At 37.8% G+C, this 20113-nt stretch overlaps 1 long non-coding RNA gene across 1 annotated transcript in view; it reads left to right on the plus strand.

Moving 5' to 3' along the window:
- The first annotated feature begins 7391 nt into the window (after positions 1 to 7391).
- LOC134738411 (uncharacterized) overlaps positions 7392 to 20113 on the plus strand; it is a 41898-nt gene continuing 29176 nt past the window's right edge. The window contains exons 1-2 of the long non-coding RNA XR_010124120.1: positions 7392 to 7581; positions 12261 to 12416. This is a non-coding gene — a long non-coding RNA (uncharacterized LOC134738411). The remainder of the gene's footprint in view (positions 7582 to 12260; positions 12417 to 20113) is intronic.

Raw genomic sequence — 20113 nt, forward strand, 5'->3', positions numbered from 1 at the left:
GGCATGTTTTAATCAGTAACTAGAGAATAAAGATACTACTAAGACAAGGAGGAGATTGCAAGGTTGTGAGATAAGAAGAATAAGAGTGGAGAGGACAAGGATGCTACTTTTCACCCAGCCACTGGGTCCTTGGGTGTTTATTTGCTGGAGTATTGATGTGAAAGCCATGTGCAGGTGAACCATGGAAAAACATATCTTTGTATAATTTAGGAGAGATAATTGAGGCAACTATATTTACCTGCATTTCTTGGAAGTACCAGAATTAATTTATGAAGCTATTACTACAGATTGTGAAGCTTAACTTTCTTGATAGTTTGATTTAGAGGCAATGGTTTAGTGCTTCTGCATGGAAAATTAAATAAAGTCAGCCTAGCTCTGATCCATTATTTCTCAAGCTACATTATTTTCTTACCAGAGAAAATAATTTATTAAACTAATGGGAAATAATTGTCCAAGTATATTAGAAGAGACATAATTTCTCCCAGAGCTAATACTTTGTTTAGGATTCAGTTTTAGTTGGCAAGCCTAACTTCAAGCACTAAGTAGGGGATAGGTCAAAAGAGGAAGCTATTCACTAGAAAAAGTGGGTTTTGCAGAATAGAATCAATATGATGGTGATAATAGCATAGATCAACATAGTAATATATAACATCTTCACATCAGCTTTCTTGAAAAAGAATTATTTGGCTTGGGTAATACTTTAAGTAAAAATCATCACTCTTGTAGAGAAGGAAGTCTTTTTAACTCAACCAGTATGTAAGGAAAGTAAGCAAGAGCTGGAGAAAGAAAATCATAAGTTGACATAGTACCTAGCATATCAACACACTCTCATATTGGAATCAATATACACATAGAATATATTAAATAAAAATTGAGCAAGGTATTGAATGTACCTAGAATAAAGCCATAAGCATGGCTTTATTTCTCTGCATCTAATCCATAAGTTACTCTTTCCACTGTTTCCACACAGATACAAATTATGTCATTTGTTGTACAAAATGAAAAATTTTTCTTTATGGCTCTTACAAGAACAGTGCTAGTTTTAAAGAGCCGATAAATGTTGGTGACAAAAAAGAAATGCATGATGTAATTCAATGTGAGTGAAAGGCTAGAGACTTCACAGACTAAATTCTGGGCACACAGAGGGGGAATCAGACCTCAGGTTGATTTCCTGGTGTTTTCTTGTCAACAGAAAGCCCAGAATCAGACAAGGCTTCCCAGTCCCAGGAGGCTCCTTGCTGCTGCCCGTTCATGCCCTGTGCTTGTCTGTGCAGCACTTGTAGTTTATGCTGTTCAATAGACTGAGAAGAGTTCTGGGCATTCAGTTTATTTAAATCTTGGCCAGCATTTAAGACAAAGATAAAAGACTGCCTCTTCCACAAAGTCTTCTCTGAGCACCCAAGCAAGAAGGAATTGTTTCTTCCTTTGATTGATTACTTGTTTACACCATTAGATTATTTACTGAATTTCATGTTATATTAAAGATATATGATTGTCCGTATTGGGTCTTTAGCCTGAGTTTTCCAGAGTGACAGCCATAGTTTACTTGTCTTTGTATACACTAAAAATTCTTAGTGGTGTAATGTAAATGTCATAGTCATTCAATAGGTGTTTATCGAATGAGATTCTAGTATGAGTGAACAGTGTCAATTATAAGAGAGCAAGAATTTGTTTTTGTGAATAAAAGAAAAAGTATTACTCAGTGTTGGCAAAGATATGGAGGACCAGATGCTCTCCTAGAATGTTGGTGATATCTAAATCATTGCATCCTTTTTGGAAGGCAATTTTGCATTAGTCATTCAAATTTGTAGCACATGAACATTTTGATCCAGTAACATAACTTTGCATGAATGAGAAGAGTAAGACTTATTAGAGTATGTATACACGTGAAAATGTTTCTTCCTATAATGTTTATAATAAAAAATACAAACTACCTAACAAACAAAAAATAAATCAGTATCTATTTGGGGACATGAATAAGACTTTAACTTTCTATGTATATATCTGCACCATTTGATTTTTTATAATGAACACATAAAAATATATGAAAATATAGAAAAAAAAATCTCAGTTGTTTTGTTCTCACAAAAGGAGCTGCTATTCTTTGGGAAGAATCATCCTGAAATAGAGATGCATCTGCCTTCCATCTTATTCTCCCATTTTATTTTGACACAGAAGGCAAGAATAATCTCAGAATATTGTTTGTAGCATTTCTTTTCCTAAGTACTCTACATATCCACCCAGTGTTTTTCAAGAGTTACCCCCAAGTTAAAGCTGTCAATAGCCCTTTATTTCCCACAGGATAAAATCTGAACATGTGGACTTTACGTACAAAATCCCTCATGATTTATTCTGTTCATCTTTCCTTTGTGCCTCTATTTTTTCTCTGGAGCTTCTCTTGTACATTTAAGGTTGGTGCAAAAGTCATTGCGGTTTTTGCCATTACTTTTAATGGAATGAGGCATTGCACCAACTGTTGTCTGAAACTCTCCTTCTATTTCAGGCTTTCATGATTTTGACATTCTGTTCCTTTCTTTTAGAATGCGTGCCTACCTGGTAGTTTCTTCCTTTTCTTCTGTGAAGCCTCTTCTCATGTGTCACCTTCCCTGTGATGGTCTCTCTGACTATTCAGGTGTCGGGAAATCCTCCATTCCTGTTGCTCTCACACCCCTATCCCCCATCTCCCTCCAATGCTATTGTTGCTCTCACACCCCTATCCCCCATCTCCCTCTAATGCTATCACATGTTTATAGGTGTGTCTTATCCACTTGATGAATAACCACTGGGGACAAAGGCTTATTCATCTTTATATTCCCAGCTGGCAATGTTTGCATGAACTTTGTAGTTGATAACATGCTATCAGTGGAAATTATGTTTTGCTTTGAAATGGTTATAAAATAGTGATCATGGGCTATTGTCTCATTAAATAACTTTTGCTTTACCATGATTTTAACCATTGTGGTGCAAAGGCAAAGACACAGTTCTCTCCCTTAGTTAGGAAGCTGATTCATCATATTTAGATATATGTCATGCCCTTTACTTTGAAGCACGTTCTTTCCTTACACAGTGATTTTGAAACACAACGTAAATCCTGTTTTAGCTCTTTTTCATGAGGACTTTTTCAGGCCAGTCTCTAGACCATCACATTGTTTCTTTCATGCTCTCCTGGACACATCACCACTTGTTTTGCTCCAGGCAGTTCTTCACAAACTCCCACCACTTGGCTAGCCCCATGGCATACAGGACTAGATTAAAACCTTTAGAAAAGCTGAAACAATCGTTGTGCCCCTATATGTAATATCAATTAAAAAATTACTAAGTAGGGAAGGGAGCGGTGGCTCAAGCCTGTAACCCAACACTTTGGGAGGCCGAGGCGGGCAGATCATGAGGTCAGGAGTTCAAGACCAGCCTGGCCAACATGGTGAAACCCTGTCTCTACTAAAAAATACAAAAATTAGCTGGGCATCATGGCGCATGCCTGTAGTCCCAGCTACTCGGGAGGCTGAAGCAGGAGAATCACTTGAACCCAGGAGGTGGAGGGTGTGGTGAGCTGAGATCACACCACTGTACGCCAGCCTGATCAACAGAGCGAGACTCTGTCTCAAAAAAAAAAAAAAAAGATTACTAAGTAGTAAAGCTCAAACTTACATATATGCCAAAATGAAAACAACTTCTTCAAAATTCTCTGATCACAAAAATTAATGGAAGAGCGACTTATTTTTCTCCTATGGCTTTGCTTTCAAATGTCCTAACACATATCCTAGTTGCCACAGTGATAGTCTCGTATCATTAGTAGAGTATCCTGTTGCAACAGAGGGTTTTGTGGAATTTCCTTTAATATTAGACATTTAAACATTTTCATAATTCTAGAAGAGGAGAGGGTCTATTAATATTCAATGGTTGCCATAGGTTTATATAATTTTGGTTTTGAAAGAGACCTTAATGATCATTATTTCAGCCCATGGATTACAAAGCTTCACTGAGGCAAAGAACTTTTTTTAAAAATTAAAAAATTAATTGACACATAATTGTACATATTTGTGGGGTTTATAGTGATATTTCAATACATATAATGTGTAGTTATCAAATCAAACTAATTAGTATATCCATCACCTCACACGTTTATCATTTCTTTCTGTTGGGAACTTTCAAAATTGAGGTGAAATATTATACTTTAAACAAGCAATACATTGTGTGGACCAGATGGAGCTGGAATTTAAATATTGGGTTAGTTTTGTTTCTATCACCCCACACTGTCTATGTTGTTTATTTCTGTTTTCTGGAGCGTAGGATTGCCAGATTAAGGAAATAAAAATGCATGCAACATTTGGGACCTACCCATGCTAAGAAATTATTTGTTGTTTTTCTGAAATGCAAATTTTACTGGGTGTCCTATATTTTAACAGGCAGACTTATGTGGGAGTAGAGAGAAAAAAATACTAATATTTAATGAGCACTGAGCTAGTTGCTTTTACTAATATTTCACTAAGTTGTAACCATACCTCTGCAATTTTTAAAATAGTTTTTATATTTTAATATAAATATCGATGTGTTTTTGTGTTTTTATAAAAGTGGACAAAGAAATTAAACTTGATGAGGTCACATTCTCTGTACCAAGAATAAAGCAGAGAAATTAAACTCTGGAGCCAGAAATAGATGAGTTCAAATGTGATTTTGTTTTTGATACTTTGGAATTCTCTTGGGTTTCTTTTGTTTGTAATATTTGTTTCATTTCCTCATCTTGAGGAGAAAAAAAAATCCCCTCCTTTTGTGTGTGCCATGTATCTTAAAGAAAATCTAGGTTTTAAGCAGGAACTACAGGAGGAAGGCAAAGCCCCTGTAATAAAACAGGGTAGAATTTGCGAAGAAGTAGAGTGAGATGAGGAGGGTGGTCTGGCAGGAGGTGACTTAGAGGTTTCCTGGGTAGACCGCGAGGATGCTGAGTCAAATCAAGTAGTCCCTTCCTTTCTTATCTTCTCCTTTCAATTCAATGTCTAGTCTTTCCTGATTTTAGTAGATATTCCTCAATTTCCACCAGCTTGAGCAAATACAAGTCAAGTCATATTGGTCAGAGTGGTAAAAAGAAATTGTTGTCACATCTTTCCTTCAAGATATGGGGCAAGACATTTTTTGGAGTTTAAATAGACTCTTCTCATCTTTCTTCAGGGAAGATGATCTTTTTTTGTCTGCTTTTTAGGTGGTGAAGCTTCCTTCCTTTCCCTCCATGCCCCATACTTGCTTCTTGGAATTGCCGACTGCTCATTTGATCCTCAAGAACTTTTTCATCTCACCCCCTTCTTGTGTTACTGTGTGTGTATGTTGGGGGTGGGGGTGGGGTGGGTATGGTTATGTGATTCTGCCCTTGTTAGATACTGAGGTGAGGCTTATTAACCTCCAGATGACTCCAGGTATTTTTCTCTCTTTTTCTCATCACATGAATTATATCAAAGAAGGAAGGACTCCCCATCAAAGAAACAATATCCTTCTAACCAAACAATCATGGCCCTACAGAATTGATTTCCAGTTCCCACCATGATGCTACAGATTTTGGGATGCTTCCAGGATATATTTGAATCTGTCCATTGTGGTTTGTTTTTCAGAGTCAGGGCCTTCTCTAAAAGTCATTGTTTGGAGCTTGGGCTGCAGCTCTTAACTCTCCCTGTCCCCAAGCCTGTGGAAGACAGTACTTTCTGGTTTTGCTCCATTTTAAACTCAAGATTAAACTCTTAAGCACTTATCTTTGCAGAAGGACCTCCACCTCTGCCTTTTGAAATACTTACTCTCCTAGTTCTTACAGGGAAAATTTAAATCCCCAAGCTTTCAGTCTCTAGGCTTCTTGAGGATCATCTTGTAGGGGGCACAAATTGTTAGTTTTCCACTTTTTCTCCTTCAGGGATGCCATATTCAATTGCCGAGGCCTTGAAGTCATTACCTACAGACCCTGCAGCCTAGAAGTACAGACCTTGAAAGACAAGAGTTTTTACTTAGAGACTATTAAAGCTTAAAGTATGAGAATAGAGTGTTATGCAAATGATTTCAAGTGTGCGTCTAATCAATTTTTTCTTCCACAAAGCACTTTTCAATCCTCTTGTACAAATTGAATTTTTCAGCTAAATAATCATTCCACAGACAGGCAGTTATGGTTACTTTCTTCTTTTCTAATAAAGTTTTCCAACTCAGAAAGTATTGTACATACTGCCTGAAGTTATATAGTTCTTTCGTTTTTACATTTAGAATAGGAGAACAATCACCCTCTATTTTTTTTTCTTCAATTGATGCAACTCAGTAATTTTTATTGCAACTGGAAGACAATACATCACAGAAACTTTGTGGTAGGTCTGGGGAAAAGTGTTGTTTACAATAAATGATGAAATAGTTTGTCTTTGGCAATACGATTACATACGAAGAATGCAAAATGCAGGTATGGATGCCTTCCAAGCAACACCATCAAGTCCCTAGATTTCGGCTGATTGCGCCTGCCTCCACATTGTTTTTTAGGTTCACACGAACATAACAGAACATCACGTTCTTTCTCCTTTATGGTTCTCCCTTTCTATTCATGATATTGGCAGTTTCATACAGAAAATACAGAAAAAAAATTGGCTTTTAAAAAATTATTACTCTTGTAAATTAATTTGGCCATGTAGGTCTATTAGCCAGCCAAGGTCTGATGACCCTAAGCATCAATAGTAAACCTCTTGTCTTCTGATTGCTTTATCACTTTTTTTTTCTGTAAAACAAAAGAAAACTCAGAAATGTTACAGAATCAAAGTATTAAAAAATGTACAAGTGTATATGCTTCCCAGACACACAAGGATACATTTTTTCTCCACATTTTCACCATGGCAGTATTAAGTAGTGAGTGTGAATGACACAGCATGAAACTGGTTACTGAATCAGCTATGAGCTCAGATGGCCTCAACATACATACTCAAGAAATGTTGCATGTTTAAATAACTGAGAGTGTGCTAAATCTCATCTAAAAAAAGGAGGAGAGGGGCTGGGGAACTCAGGCCACTGTCATGAAAGGATGAATACAATTTCTAGGTTTGATAGGTTCACCATATCAAAGTCTTTGAGAATCCAATATGGAATATATCAATTATTTTGCAAAAGGTAGAGAAAGCAGTCCTCAACTTTCGTAAGTGAAATACAGTGGAAAAACACTGTTGTATATATTCCAAATAAATAGTCTTGATTTCAACGCTAACAAAACAACAGGAAGGGTACTCGTGAGCATCTCACGGTTAAGTCAGAAATGATCGTTCACACAGATCTGACTTCAGAAGTACGACAGCAAGATGCAGCACCATAGACACATCGGTTTCGGCTGTTAAAAGATGGATCATTTTAAAAACTGTGTTTTCCTTCCTTAATTTTTGGTCAGTGAAGCTAGCACTTGTTTGCTGAACTGTGGAAGAACTGCAAGGTCACACACATTATTCATGATAAAGCAACCGAGCTAACGAGTCTGTGCTTAATTCAAGAATAACCATCAGGAGAGAGAGAAAACACAAGGAGTTCACCACCACTGCAGGTGCTCTCTCAAAGGAAGAGGGGTTAACAGATTAATTCACAAAGGTAGGCAGATCCATACAGAACACCGAATGCCATGTGTAAATCCTCATGAAACTCCAGAAACAGGAACACCACACAGTGTATATACTTGGATTTACACATTCCTTTACAAAGGAGAAAAAGATACCATTACAACTTTGTAACTGCAATCACCCCCCTATTTAATACCTATTGGGTCATCAGCACTGTATTTGATCTGGGGAGTTTGGAAAATGGAAAAGCTATTTCAGCTTTCTTAAATGATTTAGGAGTGATGCAGAGTATAAAATCTCAAATTAAAAACGAAACTGAGTTATTCCTGGGTCTGGAGATGCCTACTATCAGATTGAAGAAATCAAGAGTACTGCAGACCACTGGGACCTGCCTAGGTGGAACTCAGCACGACTCTGGTACAGCTGGAAAGAAACATTTGGGAACATTCAGATTCATAGTTTTTGGGTGTAACTTGGAGGATAGTTGAAAGCACTTCAACAGAATTGAACACTCAGGAGGTGGGGGACAGACGTTTATAGGCCAATGTTAGATGGAGGGGAAGTAAAAACCAGGGTTAGACTCTCTGGCCAGAACTTGAAATGTTTTCCTGGTTATTGGCTTGTCCAGTACTTTCTGTTCAAATGTTCAAGGGTCAAACTTGATGTGTCCTCATGTCTTTTCCTGACTTTGGACTCATGTGGATGCAGGAGCCTTGTCCTTATTTCTTCTCTTCCATCCCAGGGATTGAAATCAGGCTTTGTAATTTTTAAAATTGGTTATATTAAAGAGATGGGCCAGCAACTTTTGGTCGAGTAAGTACTCTATTTGACTTTCAAACAACTTCTTTGAAACAGATTATCTCAGATCTCTCTTTTAATATGGTAAGTATTTTATGAACCAGGATTAATTCGATCGGGGTCAGTTAAAGTTTCATCACTTCTTTGAGGTTGCTTAATATTTGACTTTGTGTGATCCTACAAGATTATTTTTGCTTGAAAAAGGCTTATCTGAGTACTTGAAGCACAGAAGAAAATGAATAGTTTCTTAACATGGGCATACACATAAATTATATAGCATAATTACAAAGAAACTTACATACCCAGGTGAGGGTGAACTTTGGTGGAGTAATTGCATCTCTGCAATGCTAAAAGCAATATTTAATAAATATTTAATGAGTAGCTTATTTCTTAATTTCTTTTTCTTAAAGTGTCTTTTTGGAGACAGAGTCTTGCTCTGTTGCCCAGGCTGGAGTGCAGTGGTGCAATCTGAGATCACTGCAACCTCCACTTCCCAGGTTCAAACAATTCTCCTGCCTCAGCCTCCCAAGTAGCTGGATTACAGGTGTGCACCACCATGCCCAGTTTTTTTTTTTTTTTAATTTTAGTAGAGACAGGGTTTCACCACATTGGCCAGGTGGGTCTTGAACTCCTGAACCCAAGTGATCTGCCTGCCTTGGCCTCCCAAAGTGCTGGGATGAGGCATGAGACACCATGCCAGGCTTTATTTCTTAAATTCGTAAGGATGATGATTAACATTTTAGGCAGAACAAGTCTTAATTTTGAGACTATCACAGGTAGAAGCTCTTATTCCTAGGCACTAACATAGAAGCTTAATCAAAACCACTTCTATGTTTTTTTCCAAATGCTCCCTAAGGGGTAGATAAAGCCCCAGTGTGAGAGTCCAGGATTCTGCCCACAGGGTTATGATTGAGCTGGAATGCCAATTTAAATATTCCGACTACAACGCCCATTTTCTTTTTATTACATGGTAACATGATTCTTCTTCCTAGAAGTCTGATAACCAGGTAACAGATGGAACCAAACTGTCTGAAAATGGCAAATGAATGAGTAGATGAGTGAATAAACACAGATAGGCAACCATGAAGGTCAGGTATCAATTTAAAGCTACAAAATTGAAAGGTAGAGAGGGTATTTGTCTATATTCTTTTTATAATATGCCATTTTCAATCTATTTTGAATGGCAGAAAATTCTTATAAAACAGTTGTATTTATTGCAGAGGTTATAATTTAGAATTAAGAAAAACTATAGATTTTATTTATTTGATATTTATGTCTTACTCTTTTGTGAAGGCATTTGTATAGAAATTGTAATACTACATAGAGAAAGTAATAGCGTAACAGTAAACATTGTTGTGTTAGGCTGTTCTCACACTGCTATAAATAAATGCTTGAGACTGGGCAATTTATAAAGAAGAGAGGCTTAAATGGTTCATGGTTTCACAGTCTGTACAGGAAGCATAATGCTGGCATCTGCTTAGCTTCTGGGGAGGCCTCAGGAAACTGTCAATCATGGTGGAAGGCGAAGGGGAAGCAGGCAACGTCTTCTATGGCTGGAGCAGGAGGAAGAGAGAGAGGGAGGCAGGTTCCAGCCACTTTTTTTAAAATTTTTTTATTTTATTATTATTATACTTTAAGTTTTAGGGTACATGTGCACAATGTGCAGGTTAGTTACATATGTATACATGTGCCATGCTGGTGTGCTGCACCCATTAACTCGTCATTTAGCATTAGGTATATCTCCTAATACTATCCCTCCCCCCTCCCCCCACACCACAACAGTCCCCAGGGTGTGATGTTCCCCTTCCTGTGTCCATGTGTTCTCATTGTTCAATTCCCACCTATAAGTAAGAATATGCGGTGTTTGGTTTTTTGTTCTTGCGATAGTTTACTGAGAATTATGATTTCCAATTTCATCCATGTCCCTACAAAGGACATGAACTCGTCGTTTTTTATGGCTGCATAGTATTCCATGGTGTATATGTGCCACATTTTAAACAGCCAGATCTCATAAGAAGTCTGTCATGAGAACAGCACCAAAAAGTTGGTGCTAAACTATTTGTGAGAACTCCATCCTTATGATCCAGTCACCTCCCAACAGGCTCCACCTTCAACATTGGGGATTACTATTTGACCTAAGGTTTGAGTAGGGACACAGATCAAAACAATATCAGCTGTCATGATTTTGCAATATTTGCCAACATTCTGAATTGCTTAATAGAATATGAAACCCTTAAAAATTAGATTGTTTATTATTTGTCATAATCCCATTGAGTCTGGGATAAACACAGGATAGTTTCAAAGTACATTATTTATGAATATATATGTACAGTAAAGCTTTACTATAAACTACATGTGTATATACATATCTCCATTTGATAATAGCAATTTTTTGCTCTTTAAATATATTGAATTCACAGCTTTGAAAATAAGTCTGTTTACATTTGGAACTAATGTAATAGAATTATAGTATTCAATAATATTAAGTAATGGCAAAATAGGGTAGCCTTTGATTAAATGGCAAATCAGGTAAATAAATATGCATTAGAAAAATGAGAAATGGAGGTAGGGAGGAAGAGAAGAATGGAGAGAGAGACTGACTCCTAAGATGAGTTAGAATAGAGGGACTTGTTAATGACAACGCTAATGATGGTGTTGATGAAATGTTTAATAACAAGTAATTATTAATGATAATACATAGTGCATCTTATTTAGCAAAATTATAAGATAGTTTGTTCTATTCCTGAAATTAAAAAATTAAAATTTAGTGTATATTATAACTTGAAATAAGATTCATTTAGTTTGCTTTTGTATTGAGCTTGAAATGTTTCCCTAAAATATAAAAATTCTAAATGTTTATTTCTTTAGAAAATTATCAGTTCCAAAGGTAGTTTTTCAGTATTTCATTTTAAAAAAGTTAAAAGTACTTTCATTTCTCTAAAAATTTAACAACATCGATGGGAAATGAAGCAATAGAGAGAACTGGACCTCAAACATTTAGCAGAATGTAAATCATTTGAAGATCATTCAGTGGAATTTTTCTGTCAAGCCGTACTTTCTTTGTTTTTAAAGACAGGATCTCACTCTGTTACCCAGGCTGGAGTTCAGTGGTGCAATCACAGCTCACTGCAGCCTTGAACTCTTGAGCTCAAATGAGTCTCCCTCCTCAGCCTCCGAAGTAGCTGGGACTACAGGTGCACACTACCAAACTCAGCTATTTTTTTTTTTCTTTTAGAGCCTGGGTCTCACTTTGTTGCCCCAGCCTGGTTTTGAACTCCTGACCTTAAGCAATCCTCCCACCTCAGCCTCCCAAAGTGCTGGGATCATAGATGTGAGCCACTATGTCCGACCATACTTTCTCTTGAGAAGTGAGTCATTATCAGTGATTTTAAAAAAGAGATAGTAATTAGGTATGACCAAAATTTTACTAAAGATTTAGAGTATTTCTTCTTTGTCCCTCTCCCCAACCCCTCCTCTTTCTTTCTCTCTCATTCCTTTGTTTTCCTTTCTTTTTTTCTTTTCCTTTTTCTCTTTATTTCTTTGAAAAAATATTCATCATGTGTGTTATATGTAGTAGTTACTGAATGAATGAAAACATGTAAAGGTGAAAGAAATGTGGGTCAGAACTATTAAGTATTTTGTGGAAAATTTTCTTGGGACTTATCAAAGATAATTTAGAAACAGTCATAAAAATCATTTTAAATTCTTCTATTTTCTAGTCATTTTATTCTATAAGTCGTTGAAAAACCAAAATCTTACAATTGGAATTCATGTGAAGTTATCTTATGCTGTTGTGTCTCTTTCAAATGCAAAGTTTATGTGTCCTGTGCATGTTAATGCCAATTTTTCATCATCCCACCATGTTAAGAAATTTTCTGTCCTGAATATCTTTGTCATATGTACATATTTTAGACAGCTCTTCTGGCCAAGAATATGGATCATTTGCAGCATAGAGGCAAGTTGATATATATAGTGTCATGACAGTGAAGCAAATTCCACAAAAACTGCTAAAGGACAGAGAAATTTCATGGAGAAAAGCTGGCAGACAGAGCTGGAATAAAACAACGGGTAAGTCTGTAAGTGGCAGTTAACTGTTGGCATTTTATTTTCAGGACAGTTGTTCCAATACAGCCTTGTCAGTAATAAAATAATGTTTCATTTTGCTATTCAAATTCTGATTCATCATGAACTGATTCATTTTTTGCTTTAATCTCAGTAATGAATTTAAACAATATTAATTCAGCATCCTTCAGAGAATACTGTGTTTATGTAGATTTTGTATTTCTGTCGTACTTTTGACAAGAGAAGTCTATTAAGTACTTTATCCTAGAGATCTTCTTTTTTTTGGTGAAATGGCACCAGTATTTGCCCAGCTGCCAAAACCTGAAAACAAAGGTCATACTGAATTATTCACTCTCTTTTATTAATACTTCCATTCATCTAATCATCTCTAGGCCAGGTTACTTACCTCTGAATTCCTCTAGTCCTCGTCTTTCCCTTCCTCTGTCACTGTCACTATACCAGGGCAGGTTATCTTTATCTATATCTTCTATATCTATATTGAGAGAAAGTGCAACAACCTCTTTGTTGACTTGCTAGCAATCAAGTCTTTGATTCGCCCACAAAGTATTCCTTTCAATGTGCAAATTTAATTCATATATCATTTTCCTATTCACATTTCTTCCACTGCTTGCTGTCACTGGATAAAATGTAAAGTTTCCTTGCATTGCAAAGGGCCTCATGATCTGGCCCTTTTCACTTCAGCATCTGCTTCTTCCTATTCTCTGTCCCATCACCAGCTGAGCAGAACATCTCATGTTTCAGCCTTCCTCCAAGAAGCTCTCTTACCCACCTCCCCATCCAGGAAACATAAGCTTATCTTTCAAGTCAGGTTACTGTACTCAAGACTCCTCCACACACTTAAAGGCTACACTTTCTGTGACCCTAATGTACCTTGGACTTATTCATCTTATATTATTACTTTTTTGTCTCTACATCAGACATGAATTCATTGAAGCAAAAACATCTATCATTTCTGTCTTGAGTCCCGAGTTCTCTGCATTGTGAGGATAACATAGTATATGTTCAATAAATATTCGTTGAATAAATGAATGAATCAACTACTCTGTGATACATATATCTGCATGGATGACTGCAGACAACCTAAGATCTTCATGTTAAAAATTAGCTCATCATTTCTTTTCTTGATTTTCTTGTCTTAGAGTTATGCATCCATTCTCTAAAGTGAAAAGACTGTGAGTAACCTGGTTTCTGTCTCTCTCTCCCTCCCTCCTACCTTTAATAAAAAAGAGATCAGAGTCATATGAACTTAAAATTTACCAAATTTCCCTCAAGTTAATTATATGACTAATATTTAACTTATATCTTTGTTCCAGGCTCTTTTCATTCCAATTCATTCTCCAAACTACTGCCAGATTTATCTTTTCTGAGATCCCATCTGCATGTCCTCTATTTGAAAATTTTCACCGATTCTCGTTGCCTGTAAGTATGGTAGCCTGAATTGTAAGACTCTGCCATATCACCACAGCATGTCTTTTGTTTACCATTTGATGATAAAACCAATTCTATGCATACCCTATACAATAGTTACACCAAATATTTTGTCTTTCCCCAAATATGCTATATTCACAGGTATCTGAAGATATTTAAACATGCTCATCACTGCTTGGGTCAGTGAACTCCTATATTTAAGACTCAACTTAAAGTTGGATGAAAGTTGGATGAAAAGAAATGCATCAGACCTTACAATATCTTACTGTCTACCCTAATATTCCATTTATTTATTTATTTATTTATTCACTGATTTCTCAAACTTTACTTTTACACTAATTTTATGTTAGGCCTTATTTTAGGTACCAGAGTGTTAAAAGATTAAAAATGAAAGTTAAGGCCTGTTATTAATAGTATTCACACACTTGAGGTAAAATAAATAGCATAATATAATTTTTTTTCTTTTATTATTATTATTATTATTATTGTTATACTTTAGGTTTTATGGTACATGTGCCCAATGTGCAGGTAAGTTACATATGTATACATGTGCCATGCTGGTGCGCTGCACCCACCAACTCGTCATCTAGCATTAGGTATATCTCCCAATGCTATCCCTCCCCCCTCCCCCCAACCCACAACAGTCCCCGAAGTGTGATGTTTCCCTTCCTGTGTCCATGTGTTCTCATTATTCAATTCCCACCTGTGAGTGAGAATATGCGGTGTTTGGTTTTTTGTTCTTGCGATAGTTTACTGAGAATGATGATTTCCAATTTCATCCATGTCCCTACAAAGGACATGAACTCATCATTTTTTATGGCTGCATAGTATTCCATGGTGTATATGTGCCACATTTTCTTAATCCAGTCTATCATTGTTGGACATTTGGGTTGGTTCCAACTCTTTGCTATTGTGAATAATGCGGCAATAAACATACGTGTGCATGTGTCTTTATAGCAGCATGATTTATAGTCCTTTGGGTATATACCCAGTAATGGATGGCTGGGTCGAATGGAATTTCTAGTTCTAGATCCCTGAGGAATCGCCACACTGACTTCCACAAGGGTTGAACTAGTTTACAGTCCCACCAACAGTGTAAAAGTGTTCCTATTTCTCCACATCCTCTCCAGCACCTGTTTCCTGACTTTTTAATGATTGCCATTCTAACTGGTGTGAGATGGTATCTCATTGTGGTTTTGATTTGCATTTCTCTGATAGCCAGTGATGGAGAGCACTTTTTCATGTGTTTTTTGGCTGCATAAATGTCTTCTTTTGAGAAGTGTCTGTTCATGTCCTTCGCCCACTTTTTGATGGGGTTGTTTGTTTTTTTCTTGTAAATTTGTTGGAGTTCATTGTAGATTCTGGATATTAGCCCTTTGTCAGATGAGTAGGTTGCAAAAATTTTATCCCATTTTGTAGGTTGCCTGTTCACTCTGATGGTAGTTTCCTTTGCTGTGCAGAAGCTCTTTAGTTTAATTAGATCCCATTTGTCAATTTTGGCTTTTGTTGCCATTGCTTTTGGTGTTTTAGACATGAAGTCCTTGCCCATGCCTATGTCCTGAATGGTATTGCCTAGGTTTTCTTCTAGGGTTTTTATGGTTTTAGGTCTAACATTTAAGTCTTTAATCCATCTTGAATTGATTTTTGTATAAGGTGTAAGGAAGGGATCCAGTTTCAGCTTTCTACATATGGCTAGCCAGTTTTCCCAGCACCATTTATTAAATAGGGAATCCTTTCCCCATTTCTTGTTTTTCGCAGGTTTGTCAAAGATCAGATGGTTGTAGATATGTGGCATTATTTCTGACGGCTCTGTTCTGTTGCATTGATCTATATCTCTGTTTTGGTACCAGTACCATGCTGTTTTGGTTACTGTAGCCTTGTAGCATAGTTTGAAGTCAGGTAGCGTGATGCCTCCAGCTTTGTTCTTTTGGCTTAGGATTGACTTGGCGATGCGGGCTCTTTTTTGGTTCCATATGAACTTTAAAGTAGTTTTTTCCAATTCTGTGAAGAAAGTCATTAGTAGCTTGATGGGGATGGCATTGAATCTGTAAATTACCTTGGGAAGGATGGCCATTTTCATGATATTGATTCTTCCTACCCATGAGCATGGAATGTTCTTCCATTTGTTTGTATCCTCTTTTATTTCCTTGAGCAGTGGTTTGTAGTTCTCCTTGAAGAGGTCCTTCACATCCCTTGTAAGTTGGATTCCTAGGTATTTTATTCTCTTTGAAGCAATTGTGAATGGGAGTTCACTCATGATTTGGCTCTCTGTTTGTCTGTTATTGATGTATAAGAATGCTTGTGATTTTTGTACATTGATTTTGTATCCTGAGACTTTGCTGAAGTTGCTTATCAGCTTAAGGAGATTTTGGGCTGAGACAATGGGGTTTTCTAGATATACTATCATGTCATCTGCAAACAGGGACAATTTGACTTCCTCTTTTCCTAATTGAATACCCTTGATTTCCTTCTCCTGCCTAATTGCCCTGGCCAGAACTTCCAACACTATGTTGAATAGAAGTGGCGAGAGAGGGCATCCCTGTCTTGTGCCAGTTTTCAAAGGGAATGCTTCCAGTTTTTGCCCATTCAGTATGATATTGGCTGTGGGTTTGTCATAAATAGCTCTTATTATTTTGAGATACGTTCCATCAATTCCTAATTTATTGAGAGTTTTTAGCATGAAGGGTTGTTGAATTTTGTCAAAGGCCTTTTCTGCATCTATTGAGATAATCATGTGGTTTTTGTCTTTGGTTCTGTTTATATGCTGGATTACATTTATTGATTTGCGTATATTGAACCATCCTTGCATCCCAGGGATGAAGCCCACTTGATCATGGTGGATAAGCTTTTTGATGTGCTGCTGGATTCTGTTTGCCAATATTTTATTGAGGATTTTTGCATCAATGTTCATCAAGGATATTGGTCTAAAATTCTCTTTTTTTGTTGTGTCTCTGCCAGGCTTTGGTATCAGGATGATGCTGGCCTCATAAAATGAGTTAGGGAGGATTCCCTCTTTTTCTATTGATTGAAATAGTTTCAGAAGGAATGGTACCAGCTCCTCCTTGTACCTCTGGTAGAATTCGGCTGTGAACCCATCTGGTCCTGGACTTTTTTTGGTTGGTAAGCTATTGATTATTGCCACAATTTCAGCTCCTGTTATTGGTCTATTCAGAGATTCAACTTCTTCTTGGTTTAGTCTTGGGAGGGTGTATGTGTTGAGGAATTTATCCATTTCTTCTAGATTTTCTAGTTTATTTGCATAGAGGTGTTTGTAATATTCTCTGATGGTAGTTTGTATTTCTGTGGGATCGGTGGTGATATCCCCTTTATCATTTTTTGTTGCATCTATTTGATTCTTCTTTCTTTTTTTCTTTATTAATCTTGCTAGCGGTCTATCAGTTTTGTTGATCCTTTCAAAAAACCAGCTCCTGGATTCATTGATTTTTTGAAGGGTTTTTTGTGTCTCTATTTCCTTCAGTTCTGCTCTGATTTTAGTTATTTCTTGCCTTCTGCTAGCTTTTGAAGGTGTTTGCTCTTGCTTTTCTAGTTCTTTTAACTGTGATGTTAGGGTGTCAATTTTGGATCTTTCCTGCTTTCTCTTGTGGGCATTTAGTGCCATAAATTTCCCTCTACACACTGCTTTGAATGCATCCCAGAGATTCTGGTATGTTGTGTCTTGGTTCTCGTTGGTTTCAAAGAACATCTTTATTTCTGCCTTCATTTCGTTATGTACCCAGTAGTCATTCAGGAGCAGGTTGTTCAGTTTCCATGTAGTTGAGCGGTTTTGAGTGAGATTCTTAATCCTGAGTTCTAGCTTGATTGCACTGTGATCTGAGAGACAGTTTGTTACAATTTCTGTTCTTTTACATTTATTGAGGAGAGCTTTACTTCCAAGGATATGGTCAATTTTGGAATAGGTGTGGTGTGGTGCTGAAAAAAATGTATATTCTGTTGATTTGGGGTGGAGAGTTCTGTAGATGTCTATTAGGTCCGCTTGGTGCAGAGCTGAGTTCAATTCCTGGGTATCCTTGTTGACTTTCTGTCTCGTTGGTCTGTCTAATGTTGTCGGTGGGGTGTTAAAGTCTCCCATTATTAATGTGTGGGAGTCTAAGTCTCTTTGTAGGTCACTCAGGACTTGCTTTATGAATCTGGGTGCTCCTGTATTGGGTGCATATATATTTAGGATAGTTAGCTCTTCTTGTTGAATTAATCCCTTTACCATTATGTAATGGCCTTCTTTGTCTCTTTTGATCTTTGTTGGTTTAAAGTCTGTTTTATCAGAGACTAGGATTGCAACCCCTGCCTTTTTTTGTTTTCCATTTGCTTGGTAGATCTTCCTCCATCCTTTTATTTTGAGCCTATGTGTGTCTCTGCACGTGAGATGGGTTTCCTGAATACAGCACACTGATGGGTCTTGAGTCTTTATCCAATTTGCCAGTCTGTGTCTTTTAATTGGAGCATTTAGTCCATTTACATTTAAAGTTAATATTGTTATGTGTGAATTTGATCCTGTCATTATGATGTTAGCTGGATATTTTGCTCGTTAGTTGATGCAGTCTCTTCCTAGTCTCAATGGTCTTTACATTTCAGTATGATTTTGCAGTGGCTGGTACCGGTTGTGCCTTTCCATGTTTAGCGCTTCCTTCAAGAGCTCTTTTAGGGCAGGCCTGGTGGTGACAAAATCTCTCAGCATTTGCTTGTCTGTAAAGTATTTTATTTCTCCTTCACTTATGAAGCTTAGTTTGGCAGGATATGAAATTCTGGGTTGAAAATTCTTTTCTTTAAGAATGTTGAATATTGGCCCCCACTCTCTTCTGGCTTGTAGGGTTTCTGCCGAGAGATCCGCTGTTAGTCTGATGGGTTTCCCTTTGATGGTAACCCGTCCTTTCTCTCTGGCTGCCCTTAACATTTTTTCCTTCATTTCAACTTTGGTGAATCTGACAATTATGTGTCTTGGAGTTGCTCTTCTCGAGGAGTATCTTTGTGGCGTTCTCTGTATTTCCTGAATCTGAATGTTGGCCTGCCTTGCTAGATTGGGGAAGTTCTCCTGGATAATATCCTGCAGAGTGTTTTCCAACTTGTTTCCATTCTCCCCATCACTTTCAGGTACACCAATCAGACGTAGATTTGGTCTTTTCACATAGTCCCACATTTCTTGGAGGCTTTGCTCGTTTCTTTGTATTCTTTTTTCTCTAAACTTCCCTTCTCACTTCATTTCATTCATTTCATCTTCCAGGGCTGATACCCTTTCTTCCATTTGATCGCATCGGCTCCTGAGGCTTCTGCATTCTTCACGTAGTTCTCGAGCCTTGGTTTTCAGCTCCATCAGCTCCTTTAAGCACTTCTCTGTATTGGTTATTCTAGTTATACATTCTTCTAAATTTTTTTCAAAGTTTTCAACTTCTTTGCCTTTGGTTTGAATATCCTCCCGTAGCTCGGAGTAATTTGATCGTCTGAAGCCTTCTTCTCTCAGCTCGTCAAAGTCATTCTCCTTCCAGCTTTGTTCCCTTGCTGGTGAGGAACTGCGTTCCTTTGGAGGAGGAGAGGTACTCTGCTTTTTAGAGTTTCCAGTTTTTCTGCTCTGTTTTTTCCCCATCTTTGTGGTTTTATCTACTTTTGGTCTTTGATGATGGTGATGTACAGATGGGTTTTTGGTGTGGATATCCTTTCTGTTAGTTTTCCTTCTAACAGACAGAACCCTCAGCTGCAGGTCTGTTGGAGTACCTGGCCGGCCGTGTGAGGTGTCAGTCTGCCCCTGCTGGGGGGTGCCTCCCAGTTAGGCTGCTCGGGGGTCAGGGGTCAGGGACCCACTTGAGGAGGCAGTCAGCCCGTTCTCAGATCTCCAGCTGCGTGCTGGGAGAACCACTGCTCTCCTCACAGCTGTCAGACAGGGACATTTAAGTCTGCAGAGGTTACTGCTGTCTTTTTGTTTGTCTGTGCCCTGCCCCCAGAGGTGGAGCCTACAGAGGCAGGCAGGCCTCCTTGAGCTGTGGTGGGCTCCACCCAGTTCAAGCTTCCAGGCTGCTTTGTTTACCTAAGCGAGCCTGGGCAATGGCGGGCGCCCCTCCCCCAGCCTCGCTGCCGACTTGCTGTTTGATCTCAGACTGCTGTGCTAGCAATCAGCGAGACTCCGTGGGCGTAGGACCCTCTGAGCCAGGTGCGGGCTATATTCTCCTGGGGCACCGTTTCTTAAGCCCATCGGAAAAGCACAGTATTTGGGTGGGAGTGGCCCGATTTTCTAGGTGCCGTCTGTC

Source organism: Pongo pygmaeus, chromosome 17 (genome assembly GCF_028885625.2).
Source record: "Pongo pygmaeus isolate AG05252 chromosome 17, NHGRI_mPonPyg2-v2.0_pri, whole genome shotgun sequence".
Taxonomy (NCBI): domain Eukaryota; kingdom Metazoa; phylum Chordata; class Mammalia; order Primates; family Hominidae; genus Pongo; species Pongo pygmaeus.